This window comes from Antechinus flavipes, chromosome 3 (assembly GCF_016432865.1).
Source record: "Antechinus flavipes isolate AdamAnt ecotype Samford, QLD, Australia chromosome 3, AdamAnt_v2, whole genome shotgun sequence".
Taxonomy (NCBI): Eukaryota; Metazoa; Chordata; class Mammalia; order Dasyuromorphia; family Dasyuridae; genus Antechinus; species Antechinus flavipes.
Window position 1 is genome coordinate 179,632,517 of NC_067400.1, and position 20,369 is coordinate 179,652,885.

A 20,369-nucleotide genomic window follows, 5' to 3' on the forward strand; every position below is an offset into this window, starting at 1 on the left:
CTAAATAAACTAATACATTGGGCACACCTGAGAGTGTTTGCCCCTTTTTTCTCTTTGAAGAAGGAGTTGTATTTTATAATTTATCTTCTGAGATTGGTTGACCACTACATTGATTAGGATTTTCATATCTTTCAATATTGTTTTCCTTTACAATATTGTAATTACTATGTAAATTCTAATGATTATGATCTGTTCATAGATTTAGTTTATAAAATTTTCCAAAATTTCTATGAATTCTTTATATTCACTACAAACTGGAGCCACATAATAGCCCATTATTTTCAAGGACCTGTTCTTCAAAGAACATTTATTATATGTTAAAAGATAATGATGAAAAAGACAAAAGTGAAATTTTCCCAATTCCAAAGAATTTTATATCCTACCAAGAACTTTCAATATCCATTGATATCTTCCAATCTGTGATTGGTAAAATTGGACTTTTTTGAGAAGAAGAATGCCTTAATACTTAGGATATGAGATGTGTAAGATACACACACACACACACACACACACACACACACACACACACACACACACACACACACCCCTTATTGGATAGAGGCTTGATTAGGGGAATTCACTGATCACTTTTATGAGCTTATATGTAACAAAACTCCTGCTAAGCCTATGTTGTATCTTTCTATAAAAGGTAAAAGGGATAGATGTTCTCTTCCTGGAGATAGTTCGCTCATCATTCTCAACCTGGTATATATCAATTATGGAAGAGCTGAATGATTTAGAATATTGAGATGACATTCTAGGCTTATAAAAAGAGGATCACTTGCAGAGTCAGCCCTTTTTTATTTTTATTTTTCTGGAGCAATATTAAGAGATTTGATAAGCTAAGAACATATTTTGGTTTGAGTGGGACATTAGGAGGGAAGCCTTTGAATATATTCAACCCTTTTCTCTGCAAAAAGTTACTGATGGCCATTTTGGGGGCAGAGATACTAATATTAATACCAATGTCTAACATTTATATATCAATACAAATTTAAAAATAAGTATTTGTTATTTATTATCTCATCGGATTTTCACAACAATCTCATGAAATAAGTATTGTTGTTATCTTGATTTTTTTGAATGAAAAAACTGGAAATTAAGTGCCTTGTAGTTTAATATGAGAGTCAGAAAGGAATTAAGGGTATCTGAGGTAGGATGTTCCTTTAGGACTCAGGAGTCCTCAAACTACGGCCCAATGGCCAGATGCAGCAACTGAGGACATTTATCTCCTTCATCCAATGCTATGAAGTTTTTTTATTTAAAGGCCCACGAAACAAAGTTTTTGTTTTTACTATAGTCGGGCCATCCATCAGTCTGAGGGACAGTGAACTGACTCCCTATTTAAAAAGTTTGAGGACCTCTGCCTTAGGTCTTCCTGATTGCATGTCTGGCACTTTGGCCTAAGGAAAGAATCCCTACCCAATGTCTGGAATTTAAACTTCTAAAGAAAGGAAGGAGAGTATTTAAATAGGATCAGCCCTGGAATTGTCTTTGTGTAATAAGTTTTAAAATTTCAGATTCTAGACTTCTTGTATTCCATGTAGGGCTCTTAGGGAGAAGAGGATTTTTCAAATAGACCCAATAACTAGAGCAGGAACATTGAACTAAAGTTATGACATGAAATGTCAAAAAACAAAATGAAATGAAAAACAAAACACACACACACACACACACACACTCACACATACACTCACACACACACATACAGCACTGGGTTTTTCCTCCCCCAGTGGCATTAAGTTTGATGGAAAGTCTATCAATTTCAATTTTACTTTCCTTCTAGGGGTTATCCAAACCCTTAGGGCATTACCATAAGGCTTGACACTTATTTGCATTCCTGGAATAAAAGTAGGTCTAACCAAAATGCTATATGCTTGTCTCTCTAGAAATTTTCAGGTACTTTACCTCTAACCATGTACTACAGTTCTACAAATTCGACTGTTGGACTTTAAAGGACCTCTGGGAAAATGTGGACTGCATTGAAGGGAGAAATTATATTGTTTAGGGGAGCAACTATGAGTACATCATGGGATTTCTATGTTTTCCTTGGGATGCAATGGAGACTATCCTGTTCCAAATGTGTATTGTTATTTTGAATGTTTTTTGGAGTGCTGCTGAACCTTTTACTCTACTTTCTTAGATTCTTGAGATTTGAGTGAGGGACAAAGTAGGCCAGAGATAAAATTTTAAGGGGTTTCCCTCTAAATCAATGCCAATTCTTCTAAATCTATAGTCTAAGGTGTTGGACCATGGCTATGATTTGATAGAAGTCATTAAAAGATATTATGCACTAAAATGTTATGGATACAATCTTCATTAATTCCTATTCTCTTACTATCATTGACATGCACTTAATATACCCTTTATCTTTCCATATGTGATCTAGAAGTCAAAAAATAAGAGGGCTAGCATAGGAGCTTTCATTCTGAATAATTAAAAAGTCTTATACGTATCATTCTATTCTTATTTTCTTGGCAAGTAGGTGGCATAGTAGTTAAAGTACTAAGGTTGGAGTTGGGAAGACTCATGTTCAAATCCATCCTCAGAAACTAGCTGTGTGATGTTGGGCAAGTCACTTAACCTCTGTCTAACTCAGTGTCCTCAGGTCTAAAATGAGGGATCATTGTAGCATCTATCTCCTTGTGATGCTGTAAGGATCAGATCTTTGAAAAAATGATTAGCATAATCTTGACACATAACAGGTATTTAATTAATGCTTGTTTTCTTCTCCTCCTTTGAAAAGATGTGGGTATTATCTCCTAGTCAGTCAGTCTACCTATTATGTGCCAGGCACTGGTGCTATGTGCTAGATATACACAGAAAGCAAAAGATAATTCCTATTCTCAAGGAATTCACAGTCTATGAGGAACTTAGGTCTAATAAAAAAAGTTATGGAGAAGAAAAGGAATTAAGCCCTTTTTACGATGAATTCTGTGCTAACCAATTAAAAAAAAAACACCTCATTTTAGGGTTAGAATAGAAAAGCTAGGAAAGTAACAATTTTTATAAGTTAATTGGAATTGATAATCATCTTATCTCTACAATTATACTTCTCATGGAAGGGTTATTTATGAACTAGTGTATGGTTCTGGTCAAAATAAATGAAATAAACAAAGAGCTGAAGAAGAAGATGATTACTTGTAATGTGTTATTTGAGATTAACTTCTAGAGTTAATTTTTTAATGTAAAAATTTCTAAGTATGATATAAAAGTGATGTTGAAAGATATAAATATACTTGTGACAAGAAAAGAATTACTTTATAATTTATACCATTCTTCCTTGAGAAAATAACTTCACTGTTCTTAAGTTATTTTTTTCTTCTACATCTTCTACATTAAATACTCCCTGTCTGTCTATCTGGCTATTTCTGATTTTTTTGGCATTGTGAGAAGTAAAGAATGAGTAAATTTGAAATCTACTGCTCAAACAATTTTATTTTAAAATGTGGCAAATTAGCAACTTACAGTGTTGTTGCATGCAAATATATACAATGTTTTGGAAACAACCTTTCCAACTTAGTATATAAAATTCAGTACATTCAAGGATGACAATAATTTGTATATTTCATGGACATATTTTTATCACAGTTATTTTCCTTCCCTTATTCACTTCATTTAACTCTTCAGAAAGAAAGATGCTTAGTTTTTTTTTTTTTTAATGCTACTGTGCCATTAAAATTAAAACATCTCTAAACAATCTTAACCCTAAACTAAAATGTGGATGTAGTGTATATAGTATGAACATAAATAAATAGAATTTGCAAGTTTTCCTCTAATTAAATTAAATATATTTCACATACATAAAGACTCATATAGGTACCTGCCAATCAGCCCTTTTAGTTATGTAACAGACTGAGATTTGGGTTTCAGTCATCAAAGATATGATAAACAACTCTGTGCATTAATGCAGAAAACAGATTGAGCTTTTTAATGGGACATCAAATAAGACTTTATTAGCATCTATTAGGTTCAACCCAAAGCCCAGAAAATAGCATTAATGAGCATCATATATCAGTGTTTCTGTTATTAGATAACAGTATCCCTTAAAACTAGCAAGTCATACAGTACTTTATACTTTTTTTACCTTTATCTTTAGAATTAACTGACATTCTATCTTGTTACACTGGCCTTACTATTAGTAATAGTGAACCAATTTATAAACCCATTAGTGACACTTTTTCCTGAAGATAAAAACAGTCAAAATTATCTGGCAGCAATTAATCTTAATGGCTGTATGCAGTAAACAGCAATGGGCTAATTCCAGCTCTGTCAGCCCCATCAAACAATCCCGCATTAGGCAGCTTTTCACTGATCCATTAAGCATATTCAGAACAACAACAAATTCAATGCTGAAGGCATATGTACTAAACATTACAACAGTGATCTTCTGAAGCCATCATTATCTCTTAAATAGTACTTCCCCCATGTATTATCATTATGCTGTACATTAGAAATACTTTGATTAAACTCCCTTAATTCATAACAGACAGCTGCAGACCATTTATGCAGTTAATCTCAACACAACAGCTATTGAGGAAATATAACAAATGAAGGCTGTAAACTGGAAGTCATTACTATGAAAGATATTGGTTTTCTAGCCCTCTTAGAGCAAAGTGCATCAGAAGAATGGGCTTTAGGATTAAAATAATAGAACTGAAACTGTTAATGACCTCCCACTTTTCCTACAACATCTGTAGCTTAAGTTGTTCTTTAGGGTGAGAAATATGGCCACTTAAAATACCCCATGTTTTATGTGAGTGAATAAAATCCTTAGATGCTGCAGAACCAAACTCAGTCAACCTTCTATTTTCCTGTTTCAGTACTGAGAATAAAAGGTTTGAATTGAGTGCACTGGTTTCACTCATCTCACTGAGAACTTACAGTAATGTCACTACAAAAGTGTTCTGATGGTACATTCAGCCCTATTCTGAGATCTGTTCAGTAACATCTCATGTGCCATATATTTTTCTATTCCCCATTCTGCTGGAAATAATCTCCCACTACCACCACCACACCTAATTTTGTTGTTTTCTCTTTATGGTAAAAAGAATGCCCTGCAAACAATATTTTCAGGATAAGAAAGAAATCTGTTTTTCCCTGAGTAGTGACACCATTTTTCTCCCTTGATCTTTCTTTTCCATGAAATATTCTCATTTAATACATGAAAAAAAATTACTAAACAGAAAAAAATTACTTTTTAAAAATAATGTTTTCATCTTCCAAGTTGGTACCTTCTTCCCAAATTCATGTTCTGTTGAGCAAAATATTCATTAGCTTAATAGAAAAACTAAGATATCTGTGTAATTTTGCCATAAAACATACTTTCACAAGTTCCTTACTTTTCAAATGTAAAGAAATCATAGAGTTAGTGAATAGGTTCTATGTGTCTAGCATTCTTCATCAGCAAAAGTTTATTTTATTTTAAAGATATAAACCACAGACATAGTGTCTACTTCTCAATGAAATGGACAAATAAATAAAACTTACACTTGGCATTACCCTGTTGGCTTGACTATGGTTTTAGGATTTCATTTTTTTTTTCAGATTAGTGTAAAGGAGAACACACAACTGCTATATCCATTTGAAGCCCTATTCTATGGGTTTTTAGTTAACTGCGAAAACATACTTGCTGGAGAATAAACAAAGGATCCTCCTCAATATAGGAATTCAGGTTAATGAACAGGTTAAAATGGATCTCACTCTAACATTAGATGTTTTCTGAAAAATACCACAAAGGTATCTCCATACTGATTTAAAAAACCCAAAAGCTATTTGTACTTTAGCTAAGGATTTCTTGGTAGAATGCACTCAGAAGAATGAGGATAATTCATAATCAGCACTGTCAGATGCTACCAGAAAAATTCACATTTTTGCTGAATTGCATAAAATTATCCTAGGTCATTGATTTAAAATAAATACTGGTTGAGTCTATACAATGTCATTAAATGATAGTGACTAATTTGGTCACACAACTGTTAGTATATTATCGTATCTTTTTATATAGTTGCAAATGGCCAAATTGACTGGAAGAAGATAGGTTGACTCTATGGGTTAATAACCTAAATTCTTCCGTTTTCAAAGGATTTTTATTGTTCGAAAGAAAAAACAATAATCTCAAATGAAAATCCAAATAAAGCTAAACATAATAGAATTAATAGATTTGTTAGAAAGAATAGATTTTAAAAATCTATAATTGACTAGAGAGGATTTATAGCAATGGCTGATCAGTGAACTACTAATTAAATAAGTAATTGCCAGTAATTAAATAAATAAATAAATATCAATAAAGTAATATGCATAGAAATTTTGATGAAGAAAAATTTGTAGGATTGCATTAGTTGCTTCAACAGGACACAAATCAATCAATTTTGATGAAAAATATATAATTTTATCAACTTTAAGAAGTAGAAATCAGTGGTCATTTGGGATTTGGTCACTAAGCTTTCTCATATTTGTATAAGCAAACTGAACTATTTATCCTCCCTCTAACTCTAAATATCGATTTTATGGCATATGTATAGTATCATAGACATATGCCAATTCTCTTATCGCTACAATGTCTTCTGGGAATAATTTACACAATATCAAGATTCTTCTTTATGACAAATGAGAAGGTACTATGCAGATTTTTGAAAAGGACTTACTGCATCTTTATAATAACAAGGACTGAAAACAGTGGACAAAATAAAATTCCAATGGGTTTTTGTTTATTGTCTCTAAATAATTTTTTTTTATTCAATAGAGCAAAATGCTATCTTAAAGTTTTTCTTCCAAGAGTTCTCCCAGGCAATTGTTAACATAAAAAGTATCATTTGATTTATGTAATCACATTGGTAACTATTCAATCATCTGATTATTAATATCAAATAAGGCATATTATAGGGAGAAGTATGTTAATAAAAAGCATTTTCCTCAATCAGAGAAGATGTAGGTGATGTCAGGCTGATTTCATCAAGCCCTGGAATATTATAGAGCCTCCTAAATAATATACAGAATTATTCAAAATAGTTTGAATCATGCAAGAAAAACCAGGTGAATTAAGAATGACTTGTCTAGACTAGGGCATGCAGTTGAAGGGCTATTGTTGCAGAATTTATCTACCAATATATAAATGCAATAATAATTAGCATTTGAATATTGCTTTAATGTTTGCAAAGTGCTTCACAAATATTATCTTACTTTATCCTCATCACAACCTTAGAATGTAGAAAATATTATTTCCATTTACATATAAAGAAACAGGCAGATAGAAGTTAAGTGACTTGCCCAAGGTCACACAGTTAATACGGGTCAGAAGTTGGATTTAAACTCATCTTTCTGATTCAGGTTCCATGTACTTTTCACTGTGCCGTCGAGTTGAACAGATAATGTAGAAAGACTGGGACCAGAAATGAACAGAAGGAATAGAGTGGGTTTGGTCAACTTAGAGAATCAGCACAATGCTTTTAATGACCTCCAATCTTCCTGAAACAAAAACTCCCGAAGACAATAGCAATCACCATCACTACCACCAAATCATGGAATATCATAACCTCTGAGGAATCAACTCATTAATTAGTGGGAAGTGGCTCCTAGGTGTAAACAAGTTATAGCATATAAGAATTATGTGAAAAATATTGAAGAGATCTATGATCAGAAAAGGAGTTGGGACAAATACATAGTTAAAGTGAAGGACAAATGGAATACCTCTCTACTATATAGCAACCCATGTATATTGAGACCTAGAGGAAGGAACCCAGCATACTAGATGCGTGGTTTATGGGACCCGTACATAGATAATGGTCTTATAGAATGAGAAAACTTGGAAGGAAGTGATCTACATTTTAGATAGATGTATTACAGATCTATCTAAACACTAAATTATAAGCATACACATACTTTTATATTTCAATGACAGTGCTGGCTAATATTGCTGAACCCACTGTATTCAAGAACAGTTTGCTGATTTAAATTACCTACTTTAAGTTAAAGTCATATAAAACCTGCATAAGTTTCTACACATCCCCTTTCTGGTTCCCTTGAGGGTCTGCTAACAGTCTATGCCACTTTTGTGCACCCCAGAAAATATAATGGGAGATGAAGCTAGGCTATGCCTCCAAGGAGCCCTCAGGGTGAAAAGCAGAAAGTTAGGACAACCTTAGAACAGGCTCAGGAATTAAAAAAAAAAAAAAAAAAAAAAAAAAAGGTCATAACAATGAAACAAATGATGATTCTAAATGTAACCTTAAGGCATTATGGAATTAGGCAGCTTATGTCTCCAATAAAAAAAAAAAAAGGAAGAAATATAATAGGTTTTGTTAACTGTCAAAGGAACTTTCCACAGTGTCTATTAAATTCACCTACTGTTCAGAAGAGTTCATAGCTACAATGAGTGCCATGTTCAATACTCTTGTACTTTATGGGAGGTAGACGCTTAGACATAATTTTTTTTGGCCTATCTCAGGTTATCTCTGATTCTTAACATCCCATTCTGACAATATAAACCTTTTATGAAGCCTCAGTTCTAGGAAACACTGGTCTAATCTATTCAAATGGTTAGAAGAAATCACAGAAACATAATTTAGGATTATAGTTTGTCTATAGTCCATCCATCCCCAATCAAATACAAAAAAAAAGTTATTTTCCTAAAAGTTATATCTGATCACATCAATCATCTACTCAAGAAATTCTATTGACTCCTTGTTAAAACCAAGATCAAATATAAAATGCTCTATTTGGCATTCAAAGCTCCTCACTATCTGTCCTTTTCCTACTTTTCTAGTTTTCTTATATTTTATTCACATCTATGAGTTCAAAAATCCACTTAATTCCTGTTACTTGTATAGGCTACTCTATGTTCCATCTCCCAACTTTTTATCGTCTGTTCCCAATATCCAGATTGCTCATTCTCTTCTCTTCTGCATCTTAGAAACCCTGGCCTCCATCAAGACAACTCACAGATGTACTTCTTTTATGTATGTAGTTATTTGAATATCATCTCCTGCATTGGAATATGAGTTCTCTGAAGGAGGGATAGTATATGTTCCCTTCAGCAATAAACTGGGAAAACATTTTTACAGTCAATGGTTCTTATAAAGGCCTCATTTCCAAAATATATAAAGAATTGACTTTAATTTATAAGAAATCAAGCCATTCTCCAATTGATAAATGGTCAAAGGATATAAACAGACAATTCTCAGATGAAGAAATTGAAACTATTTCTAGCCATATGAAAAGATGCTCCTAGTCATTATTAATCAGAGAAATGCAAATTAAGACAACTCTGAGATACCACTACACACCTGTCAGATTGGCTAGAATGACAGGGAAAGATAATGCAGAATGTTGGAGGGGATGTGGGAAAACTGGGACCCTGATACATTGTTGGTGGAATTGTGTATACATCCAGCCATTTTGGAGAGCAATTTGGAATTAGGCTCAAAAAGCTATCAAACTGTGCATACCCTTTGACCCAGCAGTGTTACTACTGGGCTCATATCCTAAAGAGATTTTAAAGAAGGGAAAGGGCCTGTATGTGCAAGAATGTTTGTGGCAGCCCTCTTTGTAGTGGCCAGAAACTGGAAACTGAGTGGATGCCCATTAATTGGAGAATGGCAGAATAAATTGTGGTATATGAATATTATGGAATATTATTGTTCGGTAAGAAATGACCAACAGAATGATTTCAGAAAGGCCTGAAGAGACTTACATAAACTGATGCTGAATGAAATGAGCAGGACCAAGAGATACAATACTATATGATGATCACTTCTGATGGGCGTACCATCTCCAGCAATGAGATGAACCAAATCAGTTCCAATAAAGCAGTAGTAAATTGAACCAGCTACACCCAGTGAAAGAACTCTGGGAGATGACTATGAACCACTACATAGAATTCCCAATCCCTCAATTTTTGTCCACTTGCATTTTTGATTTCCTTCACAGGCTAATAGTATACTATTTCAAAGTCCAATTCTTTTTGTACAGCAAAATAACTGCTTGGACATATACACTTATATTGTATTTAATTTATACTTTAACATAGTTAACATGTATTGGTCAACCTGCCATCTGGGGGAGAGGATGGGGGGAAGGAGGGGAAAAATTGAAACAAAAGGTTTGGCAATTATCAATGCTGTAAAATTACCCATGCATAAAACTTGTAAATAAAAAGCTATAATAATAATTAATAATCATAATATTTTTCCTTCATTGTATCTCTAGTCTTCGGCATAGTTCCTGGAGGATAATGAGAGCTTACTGGATATTTATTGACTAGAAGCAAATTCAATGAATGCCTTTATGAAAATTCTTCCTAACTCACCCCTATCCCAGCATATTCTTAAATCCTGAGTATTTTAGAAAACCAATAGGAATTACATTGTCATCCATAGTGAGAATGTCTCCTTTCTATTTAATCAACAGATTTTGTTTTTGTTTTTGCTGTGTGAGATATAACATTCTATGGATTTTAAGGATTGTAAAATTTCTCTCGTTCAGGATATTAAAGATACATTACTTGGGTTTAACTTTCATTAATGACATTTTCAGGAATCATCACTTCTCCTGAAAGCTTGAAGGCAATTTATAACTGCTATTTTATGACAGCAGAGCATGCTTAAAAGCAGTATAATAATGGAGGTAGTATAGTGGATAGAGCACTGGGCATGTAATAAAGAAGACTCCTCTTCATGAGTTCAGATCTGGCCTCAGCTGTGTGACCCTTGGCAAGTCATTAAATCTTGTTTGCCTTAATTCTTCATCTGTAAAAAGAACTGGAAGGAAATGGCAAACCCCTCTAGTCAAGAACCCCTCTTTGTCAAGAAAACCTCAAATAGGATCATGAAGAGTCAGATATGATTGAACAACAATGGCTTTTATGCATAAGGTGCCTAACTGCTCTGTAACACTGGAGGAAAGTGAGCAAATTCATCAATTATTCTTCTGTTTCCATATCAGTTGTTTTTCTTTTAGCTCAAAGGTCAACTTTGTTGTGGTTTAAATAAAAGATTATTTCTTGATTAGAAGATATTAGTAGTTATTTGACAAATGAAATTTTTAGAAATTAATAATTGTATTTGACTACCATGAGTTTTACACTTGTTTAGGAAACCAAAACAATACTTTCTATATGGAGTTCTTTTAATCCAGACAAAGGGTATATTTAAGCAAGTGATTTGATTTTGCAATTGAAATTGGATCATTCATAAATTCACCAATTCTTCCCTCTGTGGAACAGTCTGACTTTATTGGAAGCTATTGTATTTGTATCAATTATCCAAGAAACATTCAGTTTACAAATAGACTATATTCCTAAGCATTCATTTTAAAGATAGAACCTGACTGCCATTCTATTTTTATTATATGAGTAAAGAAATAAAAATAAACTGGCAAAAACCTGAGTTGAATGCTGATATTTTAAAAAATAAATAAGAATAAAATAATAAATACAATAAGAAGAATAAAAAGATCACTGGAACCATTTATAATCATTTTGGAGGATACTTCTGGGATTTTTCTAAGTTTTTATATGGTCATTCTTACGTCTGTTTTTATTTTCAAACTAATGTCTTTCACTCCTTACTACAGGGATGTAGAAATATCTTAATACTTGCCATAAAGCCCTGCTGCAATGACTAATTGTATTACGGTTCTTAAAGGTTATAACCAGCAGTGTGTTGCATTTTGTAGATTTTAATATTTTTGGAACTGAACTATATCAACAATAATATTTACATAATGCATGCTAATTAGAAAACAATAAGCTGTTGTAGCTAACCAAGAGCAATGATTCACAGATTTTCCCTGGACAGACAAGAAAAGGAATTGTTAGGAATGGTTTAACCAAAAGGCAATCAATCTCTCTCCTCCCTCCCATCATACACAGTAACATATTTTCATATAATAGTTGCTGATCCATCAAAAAAGATTATTATAAAAGATAACTGCAGCTTACATACTGAAATCTGTTGCAAAAAAAAAAAAAGGCAGATGTACAGGATTTCAAAAAAGAATTTGACGTTTTCTAAACCAATCTATCATATCCTCTGATGGTCAGGGACTTCAATGAAAATATATTGAATGGAGAAGATAGTTAAAAATAAGTTTGAAAAAAATATTGTTCAGAACCTATTTAAGATGACTTGTACTCTTAGGGAAGGAGAAAGAAGGAAAGGAGGAAGAAAAATTTGGAACAGAAAATCTTACAAAAATAAATGTTGAAAAGTATTTTTATATGTATTTGGAAAACAAATATTATTGAGGGAAAAAAAGAAAATATTATTCAGAATGAAGAAACCATTTAATGGAAAGCTTCTTTGTTTAGAGTCAAAGGACCAGGTTTATAACCTACTTCAGACACTTAGTACTTGTGAGATTTATGTCCACTTCTTGCAAAAGCAAAAGTAAAAATTAACATAAAAATAAGGAAAGGATAAAGATGAGTAAACACTGAATACAACTTTAACAAATTCAATCTGATTTGTTTAAATAGACCATTGATATTGAAAAGTGGGGAATGGAAAATAAAAGTTTTGAAAACAACAATTATTGGCTTAGATTATTTCTTCATTGCAAAAGTGTAACTGATATAAAACAAGTATACAACATAGAGGCCAAAAGAATCCCTAAATTGCCTTGTTCCAAAAATATTTTTTATATCTTTCTTAAGTGTAAAGAACACAATCTAGGAAAACTCTTGTTTAGAGTGCGAACTCATTTGTAAAACACTATGGAAGAGGATGGCAAATAATCAGTATTATCTCACCAAACCTTTAAAGATTGAGAGTGAACACAATTCTATTTCTGTGGATGATCTTTGGGACAAAATGAACAAGAATTACACAGGAGAAGAAAAGCACAGATAAGTTATTTGTACCAATTAAGGGAAAACTTATGACAGTGAAAATAAAGTCAGAAGTACTACTGTAATTTTTTGGGGGGCAGATTTATAGATTTTTTTAATGATGTGAATCTTCATCTGTAAAGTAAGATAGTCCTTCTTCTCCCAGAGCCCAGGTTCTAACGGTGGGAGACAACAGATACTGTACAATGAAACTTCTTGGTAGGCTAAATTTAGAGTTTAGATAACTCATGATAAAGCCAAAGCCTTGGGGTATGAACAGCAATAATGCAATTTGATTGAAATGTAGAATGGGGTAAGTGCAGTGTACAAATATCTTTAATGTAATTTCAATGTGACAATATGCATTTTTAATATTGATGATAGTGTCAATGATTTTGGAAGTAAGAATTTTTTTTCCCAAGTCTATAGCACCTGTAACTGCTGAAAAGGTGGGAGCTGCAACTAGCAAAGACAGTTGCATCTGTAATCTTCTTTGGGATTGTTCCCTTGATTAAAGGCAACAGGACTGATCAGGATAAGTAAAGTTCAACACTTCACTATTCACTTTACATCTATACTCTGCAGATCCCTGGCATTGTCTCTGACCTATTTATGTAGCCTAAAGATCTCTGGGACTTGCCATCTGCTTCCTTAGAATTCACTTTTTTATGTTTAGGAATTGCAGGCAACTTTTGAAAAAGGTAAACTTTTTCAGTTTACAACTGAACTTTGTTTTATGTATTGTCTCCCTTAATAGAATATGAACTCCTTGAGAGAGAGCAAGAACTGTATTTTTATTCATTCATTCATTCCTTTGTTTGTTTATTTATTTATTAGCTTTTTTCTTTCTCTTACAATCAACATAATGCTTGATAGTAATCTTGATGGTAAGCAGTAATCTTTCATTCATTTAAGAATGATTTATATATAGTCAGACAGTATGTGTCAGTGTTAGGATTAAGTCCATATCTTCCAGATCATACATTTCACTGCTACTATAAGAGATTTCTTTTTTTTTTTTAATAATTAAATTGCCGAATATATATTTTTAATTTTTTAAAATAACTTTTTATTGATAGAATGCATGCCAGGGTAATTTTTTACAGCATTATCTCTTGCATTCACATCTGTTCCGATTTTTCCCCTCCCTCCCTCCACCCCTTCCCCCAGATGGCAAGAGTCCTTTACATGTTGAATGGCTTGCAGTATATCCTAGATACAATATATGTGTGCAGAACCGAACAGTTTTCTTGTTGCACAGAGAGAATTGAATTCAGAAGGTATAAATAACCCGGGAAGAAAAACAAAAATGCAAGCAGTTTATATTCATTTCCCAGTGTTCTTTCTCTGGGTGTAGCTGCTTCTGTCCATCTTTGATCAATTAAGGCTCTCTTTATCGAAGAGATCCACTTCCATCAGAATACATCCTCAAACAGTATCGTTGTTGAGGTATATAATGATCTCCTGGTTCTGCTCATTTCACTCAGCATCAGTTCATGTAAGTCTCACCAGTCCTCTCTGTATTCATCCTGCTGGTCATTTCTTACAGAACAATAATATTCCATAACATTCATATACCACAATTTACTCAAACATTCTCCAATTGATGGACATCCTTTCATTTTCCAGCTTCTAGCCACTACAAACAGGGCTGTCACAAACATTTTGGCACATACAGGTCCCTTTCCCTTCTTTAGTATCTCTTTGGAGTATAAGCCCAGTAGAAACACTGCTGGATCAAAGGGTATGCACAGTTTGATAACTTTTTGAGCATAGTTCCAAATTGCTCTCCAGAATGGCTGGATGTGTTCACAATTCCACCAGCAATGTATCAGTGTCCTGTTTTCCCACATCCCCTCCAACATTCCCCATTATCTTTCCCTGTCATTCTAGCCAATCTGACAGGTGTGTAGTGGTATCTCAGAGTTGTCTTAATTTGCATTTCTCTGATTAATAATGATTTGGAGCATATTTTCATATGTCTATAAATAGTTTCAATTTCTTCATCTGAGAATTTTCTGTTCATATCCTTTGACCATTTATCAATTGGAGAATGGTTTGATTTCTTATAGATTAGAATTAATTCTCTATATATTTTGGAAATGAGGCCTTTATCAGAACCTTTGATTGTAAAAATGTTTTCCCAGTTTATTGTTTCCCTTCTAATCTTGTTTGCATTTGTTTTGTTTGTACAAAAACTTTTCAATTTGATATAATCAAAATTTTCTATGTTGTGGTCAATAGTGATCTCTAGTTCTTCTTTGGTCATAAATTCCTCCCTCTTCCTCAGGTCTGAGAGGTAAACTATCCTATACTCTTCTAATTTATTATAATATCATTCTTTTTTTTAAATAACTTTTTGATAGAACTCATGCCAGGGTAATTCTTTTTACAACATTATCCCTTGCATTCACTTCTGTTCCGATTTTTCCCCTCCCTCCCTCCACCCCTCCCCCAGATGGCAAGCAATCCTTTACATGTTGAATAGGTACAGTATATCCTAGATACAATATATGTGTGCAGAACGAAACAGTTTTCTTGTTGCACAGGAAGAATTGGATTCAGAAGGTATAAATAATCCAGGAAGAAAAACAAAAATGCAAGCAGTTTATATTCATCTCCCAGTGTTCTTTCTTTGGGTGTAGCTGCTTCTGTCCATCTTTGATCAATTGAAACTGACCACTTCCATCAGAATACATCCTCAAACAGTATCATTGTTGAGGTATATAATGATCTCCTGGTTCTGCTCATTTCACTCAGCATCAGTTCATGTAAGTCTCGCCAGTCCTCTCTGTATTCATCCTGCTGGTCATTCTTTACAGAACAATAATATTCCATAACGTTCATATACCACAATTTACTCAACCCTTCTCCAATTGATGGGCATCCATTCATTTTCCAGCTTCTAGCCACTACAAACAAGGCTGCCACAAACATTTTGGCATAAACAGGTCCCTTTCCCTTCTTTAGTATCTCTTTGGGGTATAAGCCCAGTAAAAAGAGTATGCACAGTTTGATAACTTTTTGAGCATAGTTCCAAATTGCTCTCCAGAATGGCTGGATGTGTTCACAATTCCACCAACAATGTATCAGTGTCCCTGTTTTCCCACATCCCCTCCAACATTCCACATTATCTTTCCCTGTCACTCTAACCAATCTGACATGTGTGTAGTGGTATCTCAGAGTTGTCTTAATTTGCATTTCTCTGATTAATTAAATGATTTGGAGCATATTTTCATATGGCTAGAAATAGTTTCAATTTCTTGATCTGAGAATTGTCTGTTCATATCCTTTGACCATTTATCAATTGGAGAATGGTTTGATTTCTTATAAATTAGAGTCAATTCTCTATATATTTTGGAAATGAGGCCTTTATCAGAACCTTTGATTGTAAAAATGTTTTCCCAGTTTATTGTTTCCCTTCTAATTTTGTCTGCATTTTTTTGTTTGTACAAAAACTTTTCAATTTGATATAATCAAAATTTTCTATTTTATGGTCAATAGTGATCTCTAGTTCTTCTTTGGTCATAAATTCCTCCCTCTTCCACAGGTCTGAGAGGTAAACTATCCTATGCTCTTCTGATTTATTTATAATCTCATTCTTTATGCCTAGGTCATGAACCCATTTTGACCTTATCTTGGTGTACGGTGTTAAGTGTGGGTCAATGCCTAGTTTCTGCCATACTAATTTCCAATTTTCCCAGCAATTTTTGTCAAATAGTGCATTCTTATCCCAGAAACTGGGGTCTTTGGGTTTGTCAAACACTATATTATTAAAGTTATTGGCTGTTTTGTCTTTTGAACCTAATCTATTGCATTGATTAACTAGTCTATTTCTTAGCCAATACCAGATGGTTTTAGTAACTGCTGCTTTATAATATAATTTTAGATCTGGTACAGCTAGGCCACCTTCATTTGATTTTTTTTTCATTAATTCCCTTGAAATTCTTGACCTTTTGTTTTTCCATATGAACTTTGTTGTTATTTTTTCTAGTTCATCAAAGTAGTTTTTTGGGAGTCTGATTGGTATAGCGCTAAATAAATAGATTAATTTAGGTAGTATTGTCATCTTTATTATATTTGCTCGCCCAATCCAAGAGCATTTAATATTTTTCCAGTTGGTTACATTAGACTTAATATGTGTGGAAAGTGTTTTGTAGTTTTGCTCATAAAGTTTCTGATTTTCCCTTGGCAGATAGATTCCTAAATATTTTATACAATCAGTAGTTACTTTAAATGGAATTTCTTTTTGGAACTCTAACTGTTGGGTTTTGTTAGTGATATATAAGAATGCTGATGACTTATGTGGGTTTATTTTGTATCCTGCAACTTTGCTGAAGGTGTGGATTTTTTCTTTTTTCTTTTTTTCTTTTTTTAAATTTTTATTTAATAATTACTTTATATTGACACTCATTTCTGTTCCAATTTTTTTCCCTCCCTCCCTCCACCCCCTCCCCTAGATGGCAAGCAGTCCTTTATATGTTGGATATGTTGCAGTATATCCTAGATACAATATATGTTTGCAGAACCGAACAGTTCTCTTGTTGCATAGGGAGAATTGGATTCAGAAGGTATAAATAACCCGGAAGAAAAACAAAAATGCAGATAGTTCACATTCGTTTCCCAGTGTTCTTTCTTTGGGTGTAGCTGCTTTTGTCCGTCATTTATCAATTGAAACTCAGGTCTCTTTGTCAAAGAAATCCACTTCCATCAAAATATGTCCTCATATAATATCGTTGTCGAAGTGTATAATGATCTCCTGGTTCTGCTCATTTCACTTAGCATCAGTTCATGTAAGTCTCGCCAGTCCTCTCTGTATTCATCCTGCTGGTCATTTCTTACAGAACAATAATATTCCATAACATTCATATACCACAATTTACCCAGCCATTCTCCAATTGATGGGCATCCATTCATTTTCCAGTTTCTAGCCACTACAAACAGGGCTGCTACAAACATTTTGGTACATACAGGTCCCTTTCCCTTCTTTAGCATTTCTTTGGGGTATAAGCCCAATAGAAACACTGCTGGATCAAAGGGTATGCACAATTTGATAATTTTTTGGGCATAATTCCAGATTGCTCTCCAGAATGGTTGGATTCGTTCACAACTCCACCAACAATGCAATAGTGTCCCAGTTTTCCCGCATCCCCTCCAACATTCATCATTATTTTTTCCTGTCATCTTAGCCAATCTGACAGGTGTGTAGTGGTATCTCAGAGTTGTCTTAATTTGCATTTCTCTGATCAATAATGATTTGGAACACTCTTTCATATGAATGGTAATAGTTTCAATTTCATCCTCTGAAAATTGTCTGTTCATATCCTTTGACCATTTATCAATTGGAGAATGGCTTGATTTCTTATAAATTTGAGTCAGTTCTCTATATATTTTGGAAATGAGGCCTTTATCAGAACCTTTAACTGTGAAAATGTTTTCCCAGTTTGTTGCTTCCCTTCTAATCTTGTTTGCATTAGTTTTATTTGTACAGAGGCTTTTTAATTTGATGTAATCGAAATTTTCTATTTTGTGATCAGTAATGGTCTCTAGTTCATCTTTGGTCACAAATTTCTTTCTCCTCCACAAGTCTGAGAGATAAACTATTCTATGTTCCTCTAATTTATTTATAATCTCGTTCTTTATGCCTAGGTCATAGACCCATTTTGATCTTATCTTGGTATATGGTGTTAAGTGTGGGTCCATGCCTAATTTCTGCCATACTAATTTCCAATTATCCCAGCAGTTTTTATCAAATAATGAATTCTTTTCCCAGAAGTTAGGGCCTTTGGGTTTGTCAAACACTAGATTGCTATAATTGACTATTCTGTCTTGTGAACCTAACCTTTTCCACTGATCCACTAATCTATTTCTTAGCCAATACCAAATGGTTTTGGTGACTGCTGCTTTATAATATAATTTTAGATCAGGTACAGCTAGGCCACCTTCATTTGATTTTTTTTTCATTAATTCCCTTGAGATTCTCGACTTTTTATTGTTCCATATGAATTTTGTTGTTATTTTTTCTAGATCAGTAAAATATTTTCTTGGAAGTCTGATTGGTATAGCACTAAATAAATAGATTAGTTTAGGGAGTATTGTCATCTTTATTATATTCGCTCGGCCGATCCAAGAGCACTTAATATTTTTCCAATTATTTAAGTCTGACTTTATTTGTGTGGAGACTTTTTTATAATTTTGCTCATATAATTCCTGACTTTCCTTTGGTAGATAGATTCCCAAATATTTTATGGTATCAACAGTTATTCTGAATGGAATTTCTCTTTGTATCTCTTGCTGTTGGGTTTTGTTGGTGATGTATAAAAATGCTGAGGATTTATGGGGATTTATTTTGTAGCCAGCTACTTTGCTAAAATTATGAATTATTTCCAATAGCTTTTTAGTAGAATCTCTGGGGTTCTCTAGGTATACCATCATATCATCTGCAAAGAGTGATAGTTTGGTTTCCTCATTGCCTACTCTAATTCCTTTAATATCTTTCTCAACTCTTATTGCCGAGGCTAGTGTTTCTAATACGATATTAAATAATAATGGTGATAGTGGGCAACCTTGCTTCACTCCAGATCTTACTGGGAAAGGTTCCAGTTTTTCCCCATTGCATATGATGCTTACTGATGGTTTTAAATATATGCTCCTGACTATTTTAAGGAAAAGTCCATTTATTCCTATGCTCTCAAGTGTTTTTATTAGGAATGGATGTTGGATTTTATCAAATGCTTTTTCTGCATCTATTGAGATGATCATATGGTTTTTGTTTGTTTGGTTATTGATATAGTCAATTATGCTAATAGTTTTCCTAATATTGAACCAGCCCTGCATTCCTGGTATAAATCCTACTTGGTCATAGTGTATTATCCTGGTGATGATTTTCTGTAATCTTTTTGCTAATATTTTATTTAAGATTTTAGCATCAATATTCATTAGGGAGATTGGTCTATAATTTTCTTTCTCTGTTTTCAGCCTACCTGGTTTAGGTATCAGTACCATGTCTGTGTCATAAAAGGAGTTTGGTAGGACTCCTTCAATCCCTATTTTTTCAAATAGTTTATATAACATTGGAGTTAATTGTTCTTTAAATGTTTGGTAGAATTCACATGTAAATCCATCTGGTCCTGGGGATTTTTTCTTAGGGAGTTGATTGATAGTTTGTTCTATTTCTTTTTCTGAGATGGGACTGTTTAGGATATTTACTTCTTCCTCTGTTAGTTTGGGCAAGCTATATTTTTGGAGGTATTTTTCTATTTCATTTAAGTTGTCGAATTTATTGGCATAAAGTTGGGCAAAGTAACTCTTAATTATTGCTCTAATTTCCTCTTCGTTAGTGGCAAGTTCTCCCTTTTCATTTTTAAGACTAACAATTTGATGTGGATTTTTTCTTATAACTTTTTAGTAGAATCTCTGGGGTTCTCTAAGTATACCATCATATCATCAGCAAAGAGTGATAATTTGATTTCCTCATTGCCTATTCTTATTCCTTTAATCTCTTTCTCAACTCTTATTGCCAAAGCTAGCATTTCTACTACAA